The sequence below is a fragment of the Typopeltis vanoorti genome, chromosome 11 (genome assembly GCF_054136105.1).
Source record: "Typopeltis vanoorti isolate ZY-2024b chromosome 11, IOZ_Tvanoo_1.0, whole genome shotgun sequence".
Classification (NCBI taxonomy): Eukaryota; Metazoa; Arthropoda; class Arachnida; order Uropygi; family Thelyphonidae; genus Typopeltis; species Typopeltis vanoorti.
In genome coordinates, this window is record NC_143559.1 from 44,595,847 (window position 1) to 44,610,489 (window position 14,643).

At 36.6% G+C, this 14,643-nt stretch overlaps 1 protein-coding gene across 2 annotated transcripts in view; it reads left to right on the forward strand.

The window, feature by feature from the left end:
* The first annotated feature begins 1,090 nt into the window (after window positions 1–1,090).
* LOC150101484 (uncharacterized) overlaps window positions 1,091–14,643 on the forward strand; it is a 113,087-nt gene continuing 99,534 nt past the window's right edge. Inside the window, exons 1-2 of one of the 2 annotated variants that reach the window (XM_090400004.1) lie at window positions 1,091–1,537; window positions 1,657–1,710. The gene's annotated coding sequence lies outside the window, so the exon portion shown is untranslated. The remainder of the gene's footprint in view (window positions 1,538–1,656; window positions 1,711–14,643) is intronic. The other variant, XM_090400003.1, reaches the window with a different exon arrangement.

Here is a 14,643-nt window from a genome sequence, read left to right on the forward strand (position 1 = left end):
TCTTGCACATAATGGTGAAACTCTTTATGAAGAAACCCTTCAACAACTGTATAGAAATAAACTATTTTCGTTTTGCCTGGAACCTTCAGATGGCCTCCAATTTTCATACAGAATTTGATTCAAAAGATTAGGAAAAAAATGAACCAATTTCACATTGAATAAGTATTTTTTTAAAGTGTACCTAAGCATATTTTTTTTTCTTCACTGCTGCTAGTCACGTTTTTTTTTTTTTTTTAAATTCAACATCCAAGTTATCCTCATATTTCATCATCTGACAAGCAGTTGAATAAATACATGACACATCCTGTTACTCATTTTTGTTATTTTTCAACCATTATCATTTTCCGCCATCTTGTTCTACAAAAACCCATAAGTATATTTTTCTGGTTGCCCTATGGCTCTTTTCTATTCCTCTTCAAGTGTCTATCATCAATGAAGTGTGCAGTAAATGCATGCTGGGAAATATATTTACAGATCGTAGTTTACGAAAGCTAAAAGAGAATCCACTCCACAACGCATTAAGTTGTTTAAATCAATGCTGACGACCACTGAATTGGTTCTGATTGTGCGAACGGCAGAAACTCTCTCCTACCTTCCATTCATATCTGCAGTGGATAAATGGAAACTGAGAAACAATGGGGGTACAGACCACCGAGTTTAATTATAGAACATTGATTCCATTAAGACTTGATATATGACGAGCAGGATGGTCATTTTTTTTTCTTCTTATTTTCCCCATCTTTCTCTGCTTCTATTGAAAGGATTATCCAGGGAAAACTGTGGACTTTATTAAATGCATGAAAATAACGGAGAATGAAAGACACAGAGCGCAAGAGACAACTGGGAAAACGGGGGGGGTTAATACATCGATCGCGTTCCTTTTCACAGTCCCAACAGCATCATTGTACGCTACAGATAATGGAACAGAGAGCGTCTGGGAGTCGATCTCGGGGACAGTTGCTATGGTAACCCACAGTTTTGCCTTTGCCTACCCCCCTCTCCTCTGCCTGTTTCGCATTCGCCTGCGTGCCTACCCGCTAGTAATCTTGCTTAGTGCCTCCGGGCTGAGAGACGAGTAGCCGAGCCACTGTCGAGACGGGGGTGTCCAGTGGTGTGTGCACACGCGCGCGCGCGCGCACACACACACACAGAAGAACGGAGCGTTTGCGCGCGAGCCATTTGGTGTATGCGTGCGTGCGTGTGGCGGGAACGAAGAGCAGGCAGCACGTTCGTCATACAGAAAGGTTGAATTGTGGAGTCGGGTACGTTTTTGCTGGTCAGGGGAGAAGAAAAAGAAGAAGGCTTTTATCTGTTGTTATTATTATTATCTATATTTTTTTCCCTGCGTGTCCGTTGGTGCCGGAGATTGTAGGATAATTTGAAATAGGCAGAGACCAAAAGAGAGAATTTTTAAGTCTGTGGTTTATCAAAAGGTCGCGTCGCTGTTGTTTGTACTGTGTGCAAACTGTCATCATCGTATTCTGGTTCATAGATCGAGTGAAGTGCTTTTACCTCACGGAATTTGAGACAGTGAGAAGTAAGTGTTGGTTGTCTTTAAGCGTGTGTGTTGTACACCGAATCGGGTGTTAATTTGTGTTCTTTTTTTTTGCAATAACGATTAAGGAGTTTTTTTTTTTTTTTTTTTTCTCTCGTTAGGTTTATTACGATTAGAGTTTGTGTTGAACTCAAGAGTTTTCTTGTGATAGGAAGGTAAGAAACAACTGTCTCGATAATAAGTGATCTAACGATCCCCCCCTCCCCCATTTCAATTTCTAAACGTGTCCTCTTGAACTAAATATATGTTTGTTTTATACTATTGAATGTTACCTTAATACAAGCCATTCGGTTATGTTTTTTGTTTCCAGATCTACATTCAGGTTAAGGTAAGTGAATTTAAGGTTGATTGTGTTGTTTTTAAAATTTAGTTGAACGCTTAACTTAGTTGAATTTTCCACCTAATAGAGGTGTTGTTTGATTATAAAGATAAACATGATGCTCACTAAATCATCATAAAAATTATTAGAAATACCACGCTTAAAAAAAGTGGACTATGATTTAAAAACAAACACAAAAGAACAGCCAGCCTTGTCTTTTTTAATTAACATTGATTTCAATAAGTATATTTAGCAAGTTTATTCATTATATCCTTATATTAAATGATTTTTTAAAGAGATTTAATAAATACTTCAGATTTATTAATTAAAATACCCCCCCCCCCGTTTTATCCAATATTGCATGCCCTTGATACCTACCCCACCCAACCCACTTTAAAATGGAACTAAACTGGACGGTGCCAGGGGTTAGTATCCTTATTCCAATTTAGGGCCGGCCACTTGTCCTTCCCTCATTTATTGAATTTTTTTCTTTAGACGGAGTCTAAAGAAATTACTGAAATCTGAAGTTTTTTTTTTTAATTTGTTTTTGTCTAAAGGTATTTGTTGTTGATGTTTAGAGGTTGAATTACCTGTACGTGAAAACGGCATTTGTTCGAGTTCCGCTTAAAACCACCGTGTTCTGGATATTTGGTTGCCATCATGGCGGATCGGCCATTTTGCGTTCGAGAGTAAGTCCCGTCGTTTCAGCAGCTCTGGGGAAACATGAAATGGGGTGAGGAAGCGGGTGTGTGTGTGTGTGGGGGGGGGGGGGGGGTGAGTAAAAGAGAAGGAATGTTTGCAGTAGAATTGAGACCGCACAGGATTACGGGAGATTAAAGAAGGAGAGGTAACCCCTGATGCGGGAATAAGTGAGAAAAACTACTTAAGGAAATTAACGCTGTCTTCCAGAAGGTATTCCTTAGTGGATACAGAGAATGGAGGAAAGCTAATTGGTTTTTTTGGTTGGATTAATCAATAGAGAATGAACTTGAAGTCATCTGAAGTGATTTTGTGTTGGATATCAAGGTTGTACACATTACTGCGGTTGTTGTACACAGTTTTGAATCTAAAGAACCATTCTAATGGTTCTTTGGATTCAAAACTTGTTTTTAATAGTTTATCTTCAGTCTCGCTTGTTTCGTAATTCATAAACCAAGTAGAGAGGTTAGGGGACATCGCTAGTCAGAAGAGCGCATGCGCCATCATCTTTCAATTTATGTTTGAAAAGTTTATCACACTTTTAAAATCTTTTACTATTCTTTTTATAAAACATTATTGTAATCATAAGCTAATTTAAAATATTTTACAAATTATATAATTTAATTGAATATTTATATCAATTTTGCTTTATAGAACATACTCACCTTATTTTTTTTACTAAATTTTTAGTATGAAATGTAATTGGATAAGAACTTCTTCGTTAGGAGAGATGTACTAGCCTCTTTCAGGTTGCGGGCCAATTTGGCAAATTTAGAACATTGATCTTGTGCACCAATAGCGAAATAAAATAAAATACCAGTTGTTCTGAGAATTGTAAACACAGAGAAAAGCTATTTTAACAATTTCTCTCTGTCTACAGTAATATTTTGTGTTTACTTGCAGCGTGACACTCCTTAAATTCCACATTCTTAGTTTAATCCACATTTATCTTGTTTTCTGAACGTCTCTTTCCATTGTGTCTGAGTAAGGCTCAGACATTAATATAGTTTTGAAATCGGGTCACGATATTATTTAGAAAAGATGATAGCTTAGGGGACTGAGTTGTTTATTCTTTTTTTTTATAGCACAGTTTACACAAGTGAAATGGGAGGGAGGGGGAAAATTGGGTTTATTTCAAACCGGAAGATTGACCTCGCCCTGTTATCAGTTGATCTTTAAGTCACATGAAGTCTGCTTTTTTATTTTATTTTTTTTTTGAAAAACAAGTTTTGGAGAAGATATGAACACAACCGTACAGCCAGAGATCTTTCTGTTTCAGTTGAGTTTTGAGTACTAAGTGTATCTGTCAAGAGTAATTTAGTTTTCTCTTTACACTTCCTCAAAGAGTTTTAGCTGATTAACTGAAAGAACATTTAATGGTGCCGATGCTGATTTGAATACTGATCGAGATAGATGTCCGTTCACGATTTCTTCATATCCTGGTTAGTTAAGGATTAGTCAAATAAGGAACGTTAGACACGTTTCAGACATACCAAGGAGCATCCATGACTTGGTTTCGTAATGAAAATATACTAACTGGTTTCCTTTTTTTTGGGGGGGGGGGGACAGTGAAATTAATCACCCAGACTAACATGATAAAAGGATAGAGATATGAAATAAGGCTGAAGATGAACAAACTTTCTCAATATTAGCCTTTAGACACTGAAATGTCTATTTCTTTGCATCATTTGTTTAATCTGTTAATTAAAAACATGTCCCGTCTTGTAGCACGGTTTTCACTTAATTTTTTTTTAAAAGTATTATTTATAACTGTCCTTCTTTATCCTTGACCATAATGCATAGCATCTTTCTTTCGGCACTTGTATATTATCATATATTATGAGAAGGATCACTTACCAGACCAGTTTATACTTGAATGAAATCTCGTAAGTGACACTAGATACGTAGATACTGCAAACTAATTAATGGTGGAAATCAGATTTACGTGTACTTCGTTCTCACGCATGGATAAAGAATAAAAATCTTTTGTTAAATGTCTTATTTTGGTTCACCAACACTGACTACCTTTGCCACCTAGTATATGCAAGCAGAACGCACTGTTGGTATGGAAGCATAATGGATTGGAAACGTCTAGCACATAAGTACTGCTAGTGAAGCGGATCTTTTCACAGATAAGATATTCTCATGTGATTTAGGGTATAAAAAGATTTGTATTTTCATCATTCTGTGTGAAATAACTTTTCGACTAGGCTACTTGTATATGGAGGCAGATGACTTCACATCAGATTAATCTATGAGACAGGATGGAATACTAGGGCAAAGTATCTTGAAAAAGTTCTGGGTTTACTTGCTGGAACAGGACCTTGAACAACGGTTAGTCACATCTACGAAAGATCATAACCTTTCTTGGGCAAATTTCAAAACACTTCATGCCAAAATTAATGTTTTGTTTTCTTATTAATCTTGGAATTTAAAAAAAAATGAAATGTTTAATTAAACAGCGAATTTAGAATAATATTGATACTTGAAACTGATTTGATACAGTTATAGGGATTAGTTATAAGCATTTCGGAGGGAAATTACAATACTACAAAAACAGAATAAATTTAATATATATATAAATAAAGAAATGCTGTATGACGGCATACACAGCTGGTTTGTGACTGCACGTACAGGACCAGCTGTGCATGCATTCATAAACATTAACTGTAGTATAACCGTTTCCGAATACTGGGAAGCTTCCTGAAAAGGCACCATTTTAATTATACCAAGAATGCGTCTTTATTCTGACTTACAAAGAACCTCATTTATGAACAAAGAAGCCTTCCCTCTTTAGATTGGAACCAGTGTTAAAGAAAATTTTCGTTGCATTTAAAACAGACGGTTTTGTAATCGTTCTTTGTAAGTAAAGAAAACTATCTTCACCATTTTTGGCCCATCCTAAGATAGAAGTCTTCAAATTCCACAGTGATCTTGTATTTCTCCTCTTTGCCATAAGGGCTATACGGAGGGGGGGGGGGGAACATCCCCAACGCAGCATTTTGCGCTGAAGGGAGTCATGCAAAGATTTCAGGGGACTTCCGTAACCCTGAAATGACCCTGATCTGACAGATGCGAACAAATTGTTTAATATAAATATTCTTACACGTATCCAGTGTATAGCTTGGAGATCATGAGTATCTGCGCATGCGTATATTACGAGTGATATTCCACACTGTTTATGCGGTCAATTTTGGTTTAACGTATTATGTAAAAGTGTGTGATATTTCATAGTAAATTGTATCTGAGAGATACCACGAACTCCGATGTTAGTATAGTATTGGTTTAGTGGTTTTTTTTTTTCTTTGTTCAATAATTTCTAGATTGTAACTGAAAATAAATAAACCATATTATATTTGCAGTGTTTTTTTTTTTTAAAAGTTTTATCGTATTTTAGCACATACTAGTAATGAATGTGCCTCTGAGATACACGCGACCTACGCTACAATTTTTTCGATGGCGATCTCCGCAGGGTTGTTTGTTGCAGGAGAAAAATTATAGGCAGACACTGTCTCTCCTCTAAACTCCAATTTGTTTCGGTATCATGTGACACAAGTTATCCTTCACACATGCAATGGTCACAACTATGCTGTACCTCGTATCTGTAATCCCAGATTTATAATGCCGTAAAAAAAAAAACAAAAAACTTTGGAACCAGCCTGCATGACAATTGTCTGTTCCACTTGACCCCGTTTCTTCAATCTCTATGTTCCTGTTTAAATTTATCATTTTAAATATCTTTTTGTGACGTGATTACTTCACTAGAATATCGACCTCATTTTATACTTTTAATTGCTGAGGAATTTTGTTTTCTATCTTCCTGTGTTCATTATATGGGAGATTGAAAGGCTTGAAAAGTTTCATGTTTGGTTTCTAGATCAGGGTTTTCGTATTATATAGAATTTATAAAAATAAAATATAAATTAAATTAAGAAAATCATAAAATTAAAATTTCTTTTAAAATGATTAACTATCATTATGACATTTCTCCCCCACCTTTTATAATCCTAGATAATTTTTATATTATAATATAATTTAGTCATTGTTTCAACAGTTGGGATTTTGAGTAGATGCGGTGATTGATTCATTCAATCCAATACCCTTGGAGGGTAATGGATGGCAATGCTGTAGCCAATGAAGTTCTAACTGAGGCGCTCGGCTATTGCTGCTACCCTCCTGCCATGATCAGAGCTTTAATAGCTCAATAACACCTTATCCCTACACTGTCCTCTACAGATAACGGGGAAGATGAAAAGCATTCTTGCTTCGCCCCTTTAAGCCAGTCCTTATAAGGATTGTTTCAACAGTCTGAAGTGACTTGGGAAATAGCAATTCGCGAAGTCATTGGAAAATAACCCGTATATACTGTATATATATAATTTTTTTTTTTTTAAATTTAATTACACCATGAAAAAGTGGTTTAGCGAAGTTGGTTGTCCTACTGGATAAAGTCCCAGCATTCTAATACAATGAACTCTAATCGCACTGTTTATGAAAGGTTATCCACTCTGCAAATCAACCAGGCCGGCATTTGGTACCATGGGTGAATTAAGTAGTGAATAACCGAAATTCATGCCACAAGTTGTAAATTCGAATGCTATTGTTTGAATGTTTGTATACGTCTTAAGTAGTGGACGATTTTTATTGCCCGTTAAGACAAATATTTGTTTTTTCGAATCCTGATGATGTTTTTGTGGTCTCTGAGGCAGGATTTCTAGTGTCAACACTTAACCCACCCACGGTACTAATATATTGTAAGGTAGTAAAGACTTTCATTCCAAGACATTGCTTAGCAGTATTTTTGTCTTGGAAAGGCTATAAATTTTCAGCGCATTCCGAAGATGCAGTTCTCCAACATAAGATGTTTTAGTATTACATAGTTTTAGACAGATTAACTTATTTCAATAGTTTAGTTGAAGTATTTACCCCTTTAATTGCTATTCCAGTTATGTACATTAACCCCAATACTGTGCGTGAAATGTAGGTCAAGAACCATTTGATAAACTGCCGGGAAAAACAAGCACGTGAATATTTTTAAATTATGTAAATGACAAATGTATGGAAAAAATGTATTTTTTTTATACATTAATCTTAATTCTCGGTGAAAACGAAGGATAGATAAATGAACTACTCATTACAGTAATTGTAAAATATTTTAATCGGAAAAATATAACTAAAATGTAGAGAAAGACCTAAGAAAAATCTGTAAGTCAATGACATTCTGTGTAAGCAAGATGGCGGGAAAAAGTTAATGGTTTGAGTGATAAAGTGAATTGGCACGTAGGATTCTTCGAAGTATATCACACATTAATGTGGATATCGCCTAATAGAACTCTATCCAGGATTGGCCATTGAATTTAAGGATCGCCTCAGGATCTTCTTCAGACCGGTCCCAAGAACACGCAGTACAATGGCCTCATAGTTGCTCGAGTCGTAATTCTGATCGACTAACTCGGCAATATTTTAGGTTTACGACTTCACAAAACTTGGCCTTCTAATGGAAGTAATCTTTCTAAGAAAACAGTAAGATATTGCCTAAAGGATTTTTATGAACGTAGATATCTATCGCCCCAACATTTCTGAAGATATAATGAAATTATAAGGCTTGTCACCCCCCCACATGACTGGGTTTCAAGTAAAATAGGGGGAAAAAAGGGTTCAAATGAACTTCTTTCCACAAACATGAACTTCAATTTTGTTTTTTGGAATGCTTAATTAACACTGAAGTGGCTGACGACTTGAGTGATTAAAGTGGCACATTAAGACAACGTTCTTAGTACTAAAGAGGTATCACGCTTATTTAAAATATCAAGTTCATTGCTCTTCTTACATTAACTGTGAGGACCCCAGGAATGACTGCAATTCTCAAATTGTCCTTATTAAGAGTATTTAGTTGCACATGGGAAAAAATATCAAGTAAAAGTATAGCCACGTGCCTTACGTTCTTCGAAATATGACAGGGCGGTAAAAAGAAGTGGGATTGGACGTGGAATAAGATAACTGCCGAGACAAAAGATGTTTCATTAAGCTGCATGCCCATTGTCCAAGCCAGCAGAGGCTAATAAACTGATAATCTTATTTTTATTTCCATCCATATGGCATTGTATAACACTTCCTCTGGGTTTTGATGTTATAACGGCAAATGCACATACTTTTTGCAATTGTATCACACTAGTTGACACTAATGTGAATATTAAGTTGGAACGGTTGCATTTTTTTTTTTTTTTTAGTTTCATCTTCTTAAATTAAGTGGAGAGTTAAAACAAAATTCATTTTGTTTAAAAAAATAAGTTGAAACAAACCTGCTAGCAATTAATTTGTATTAAATTTGATAAATTCATCTTTAGTTCTAATACCGTTTGTTTTTTGACATTCGAATTCAGTAATGAATGAAACTACGATACCAAATCTTTTTGTGCGTACAACTAAACTTACATAATACAGATAGTTCTCACTTGACGAATTTTTTTGGATCGGAATTTTTATTTTAAATTGTACGCTGCGAAAGACGTAACAATCGTTTTCTTCAATTACACCTGATTTTTTTATTTTGTTTTCTTTTTAACTATAACCCTTTCACTGTGATTGCAACGTTTAAAGCACATTATTTCAAAGAGACTTGAAATGTTAATAGAAGCAACTGATAAAGATTGAAACTTTTCTATCAAAGCGTTATGGAAGAGATTCAACATTTTAGACGCAATTCTGGCCTAAAAGTGTCCGAAAAAACTGAAAGGAGTATGGCATAAACTTTGCCCTCAGTTTAATGATAATTTCGACGAAGTAGATGACACTCGAGGCCTTATTTGAAAAAGAAAAAAAAAGTTGCAACGATTCACCATGTGATATAAAAATGAGAATTTTTTTTTTCAAAGGATCTTGCTTCGCCCCTTTATAATTAAAGGGGAGACGCAAGAATGCTTTTCATCTTCCCTGTTATCTGTAGAGGACAGTGTAGGGATAAGGTGTTATTGAGCAATTAAAGCTCTGATCATGGCAAGAGGGTCACAGCAATAGCCGAGCCTCAGTTGGAACTTCATTGACTACAGCATTGCCATCTATTACCCTCCCTGGGTACCAATTTTAGTCGCCTTGTACGACATGCATTAGCTACATTGGTGCTTTTTTTAAGTAAAGCCGACGCTAAAAATTAGGACGATCCCTAGACCACTCCATAGTGGCCGAAAGACCGTCCAACTCAGCGTTGGCTCCACTCGGTGATGGGGCACTCCTCCCCCCCCCCCCCCCCACCACCACCACTGAGCAGAACCGCTCATATTCCAGGGAAAAGCATCCACCGACAAAGTCCCTCAGCTGGCCGTGTTGGAGGACACCCTCCCCAGAGACTCAAAATATGCACTCCCTGGCAAACCTCCCGAAATCTAAGGGCCCCCCCCCCCCAATCACCGGGAGAGAAATTCCAGAAGAAACCTGAGAGAGCAAAACTCGAAACTCTGCGTCCGTTTAGTCGCCTCTTACGACACGCATGAATTTGCGGTGGAGCTATTCTTATCCCGGCAACCACACGGCGAATGCATTAGCTACATTGGTGATTCGCAAGAAAAGCCAATCTCTAAAAATTAAGACGATCCCTAGACCACTCAATAGTGGCCGAAAGACCGTCCATCTCAGAGTTGGCTCCACTCAATCCACTCAATGATGGCCTTCCACCCACCACCACCGAGCAGAACCGCTCAAATTCCGAAGAAAAGCATTCACCGACAAAGCCCCCCCCCCACCGTAGAAAACCTTACCCAGAGACTCAAATTGCTCCCTTAAGGGAAAAACCTTAAGAGAGCGAACTCAAACACCCGAATCTCAGCGTCCAATTAGTCGCCTCTTACGACATGCTTGGATTTGCATTGGTGCTATTCTTATCCCGGCAACCACACGGGGAAATGATAACCTGTAGTCCTTATAAGGACTGGCTTAAAGGGGCGAAGCAAGAATGCCTTTCATATTCCCCGTTATCTGTAGAGGACAGTGTAGGGATAAGGTGTTATTGAGCTATTTAAGCTCTGATCATGGCAGGAGGGTAACAGCAATAGCAGAGCCTCAGAACTTCATTGGCTACAGCACTACCATCCATTACCCTCCAAGGGTATTGGATTAAATGAATCAATCACCACATCTCATGGTCGATTGATTCACGGGCTGATAACCTGTAGTTCTTAAAAGAACTGGGAGATGGACTGAGTCCTTGACTCTTTATCCCGCCATCTGAATGAAGAAAATCTGTGTGGATGGGGTGTTATGAGCTAAAAGCTCTAGTCATTGCTGGGTAACACCAACAGCCGAGCCTCAGTTAAAGCTTCATTGGTTACAGAATTGCCATTCGTTACCCTGGAAGTCCTAAAAAGGACTTTTTTTCCGCCAGGCTTCCTGATAACCTGTAGTCCTTATAAGGACTGGCTTAAAGGGGCGAAGCAAGAATGCTTTTCATATTCCCCGTTATCTGTAGCGGACGGTGTAGGGATAAGGTTATTGAGCTATTATTAAAGCTCTGATCATGGCAGGAGGGTAACAGCAATAGCCGAGCCTCAGTTAGAGCTTCATTAGCTACAGCATTGCTATCCATTACCCTCCAAGGGTATTGGATTGAATGAATCAATCAGTTTATTGGCAAATTATTTGTAATATTATTATATGAAAAGATTAAAGGTGTATTAATATATCAAAGTTAAAAAACAAAATTAATTGGTAAATTATTGAAACTGTACCCGCATATAAATAATCATATTTCAGAAAATTTTTAATATTTTGAATTCTGTATTCATGAAAGAGGAACTACAAATTACTTTATAATTATCGATAGGTATTAGCAACTTGCCGAAATTATCGTTGGAAAGTTGAATTCACAGTACAATTTATATTAATTACTTTAATTGCATGTAATTTCTTGTTCACCTACAGACTTCTCTCACCACATAGCCTGTTTCCTCAACGACTTGTTAAACTGCTGACAGTAGTAGACTTTTTGAAATCATATCATTCCAAAAATGAAGTGTTTGGTATTATAACAGCTTGTGGCGAAACAGTACTGAATCCAAATTATGAAGTTTGTCATGTAAAAAACTGTTTTTGATTTCTTTTACTACAATTATTACTTTATGGTCCTATTACTATATTCTATCGCTATGCTTTATTATCTTAAGAATTGTCATATCACTGAAGGAACAGAGATAGTACAGGAGAATGACGATAAAGTCAAATGATACTATCTCAATCCTTTTATGCAGTGTCCGCACAATAGTCACTCAGATAATTTTTGTAATGTCTTTGTCTTACTTAAACATAACATAATTAAGAAATAAAAGTTTTTAGTAAATATAAATTTACTAGAATTTTTAAGCAGAAGATTTTTACTGATTGACATTATTTCAAACACCAAAATAAAACTAACATAACAATACATTTTATACTGTGAGGTAATGGGAGAGAGTGGAAATATAATGGGAGAGAGTGGAAATATATACATATACATTTAGAGCTTTCAAGTCCTTTTTAGGACTTCCCGGGTAACAAATGGCAATGCTGTAGCCAATGAAGTTTTAACTGAGGCTCGACTATTGCCGTTACCCAGCCATGACTAGAGCTTTTTAGCTCAATAACACTCCATCCACACAGATTTTCTTCATTCAGATGACGGGATAAAGAGTCAAGGACTCAGTCCATCGCCCAGTTCTTATAAGAACTATAAGAGAGTGGAAAAGGATCGGTCGGATTCATTTAATCCAATACCTTTGGAGGGTAACGGATAGCACTGCTGTAGCTAATGAAGTTCAAACTGAGGCTCGGCTATTGCTGTTACCTTCCTGCCATGATCAAAGCTTTAATAGCTCAATAACACCTTATCCCTACACTGTCCTCTACAGATAACGGGGAATATGAAAAGCATTCTTGCTTCGCCCCTTTAAGCCAGTCCTTATAAGGACTATATAAGAGAGTGGAAAATCAGGGATTTTTAATTAAGAAAAATTAAGGGTAACAAATGGCAATGCTGTAGCCAAAGAAGTTTTAACTGAGGCTCGGCTATTGCCGTTATCCAGTCATGACTAGAGCTTTTTAGCTCAATAACACTCCATCCACACAGATTATCTTCATTCAGATGACGGGATAAAGAGTCAAGGACTCAGTCCATCGCCCAGTTCTTATAAGAACTATAAGAGTGGAAAATATTTATATTTAAATGGGAGAGAGTGGAAAATGGAGTCCTTTTTAGGACTCCAGGGTAACGAATGGCAATGTTGTAGCCAATGAAGTTTTAACTGAGGCTCTGCTATTGCCGTTATCCAGCCATGACTAGAGCTTTTTAGCTCAATAACACTCCATCCACACAGATTATCTTCATTCAGATGACGGGATAAAGAGTCAAGGACTCAGTCCATCGCCCAGTTCTTATAAGAACTATAAGAGTGGAAAATATTTATATTTAAATGGGAGAGAGTGGAAAATGGAGTCCTTTTTAGGACTCCAGGGTAACGAATGGCAATGTTGTAGCCAATGAAGTTTTAACTGAGGCTCTGCTATTGCCGTTATCCAGCCATGACTAGAGCTTTTTAGCTCAATAATACCCCATCCACACAGATGCTTTTCATTGAGATGACGGAATAAAGAGTCAAGGACTCAGTCCATCTCCCAGTTCTTTTAAGAACTAAGAAAATATTTAAATTTGTTTAAATTTAAATAGCAGGTTATGGAAGAATCATTTCATGTCACAGTGTTGTTTGTATTGTTGATAATAACCTATAAAATATTTGTTGGAATACTTCGATTTGAAAGTATGGTGCTTGAATGTTTGAATAAAGGAGCGTCAACACGTGCATTGCCAATCACGCGATATCGCGTGATGCGAGTTCTCGCCGGTCGGCCGATCACGTGTTATCGCGTGGGCGTCGCTAACTAAATAAAAAAAATTTAGCCACCACACACGAAATTCCAATTTTCAGCTCGGCAATGAACGATATATGATATCGTGTGATGCGAGTTCTCACCAAACGGCCGATCACTCGTTATCGCGTGGACGTCGCTAACTATATAAAAAAAAATTTAAAAAAAAATTGGCCACCACACGAAATTCCAATTTTCAGCTTCGCAATGAAAGCGTTAATACATTTTTAGTTGCTCCCACTCTCGTGATATGCCTATGCATAGTAATACATTAAAAATAAATCTTGGATGAAAATGCCTGACACCTGTACTTTGAACAATCACGCTTACAATTGACATGATCTTTGGTATGTTTCTTCTATGTAAAGTGGAATACGTTCTTATTTAGATTAAAAATCGATTTTCTGAAAGTTGATTCTGTCCAAATCATTCGTAGACTAATCATCATCATCAGTAAGACCTTTCAAGTTAATATGGTTACAGAGTGCATGCGTATTTTTTTTAGCATTGCTCACTCATTCATCGAAAAAATTTTTCGAAACACAGTTTTTAATGAATTGTTATCACTTTACACCGACACGTAATTTGGATCTGGCACACCCATATGAATATGTAAACATGCGTTAACTTTGTTCCCTTTTGCTGATTTAGTTGTATTTCAAAATTGTCAGGTGAGTACTGTTACGGTTCACATTAACCTTACAAGTTTATTCTGGTTTTGGCCTCAACTTTCATTTTGTTTCGTGCTTAAGCATTGCTATGTTGATAATACGTATTTATAACCTTTCCAAAATCTTTTTTTGAATGAAGGGATGGGTGGCTTATACAGAATGGTTGTCTAGTTCAACTTCTTCAGTTAATCACAATGATTAATTTTTTTTTTTTTTTTTTTGTGAATTACGTTTATTCTAAACAATGCATTTATAAGTTTGAAGATGCAACCATATGTTCTAAGTTTATATTTAAGATCGTCAAAATGTATTATATATTTTGGTGCCACCTTTAATACGTCATTTTATCCCCATTTGAAATGTGGGGAAATTTTCAAACGACACACATTTTATTTTTAGATAGGAAATTGTATTCCTAGATGGGAATTCCTTTTCCTGAATAGCAGGCACACACACCTGTAAATCTATTATACATTTTTTATTTCGCTAATCTACAAACCTTGTCCTAG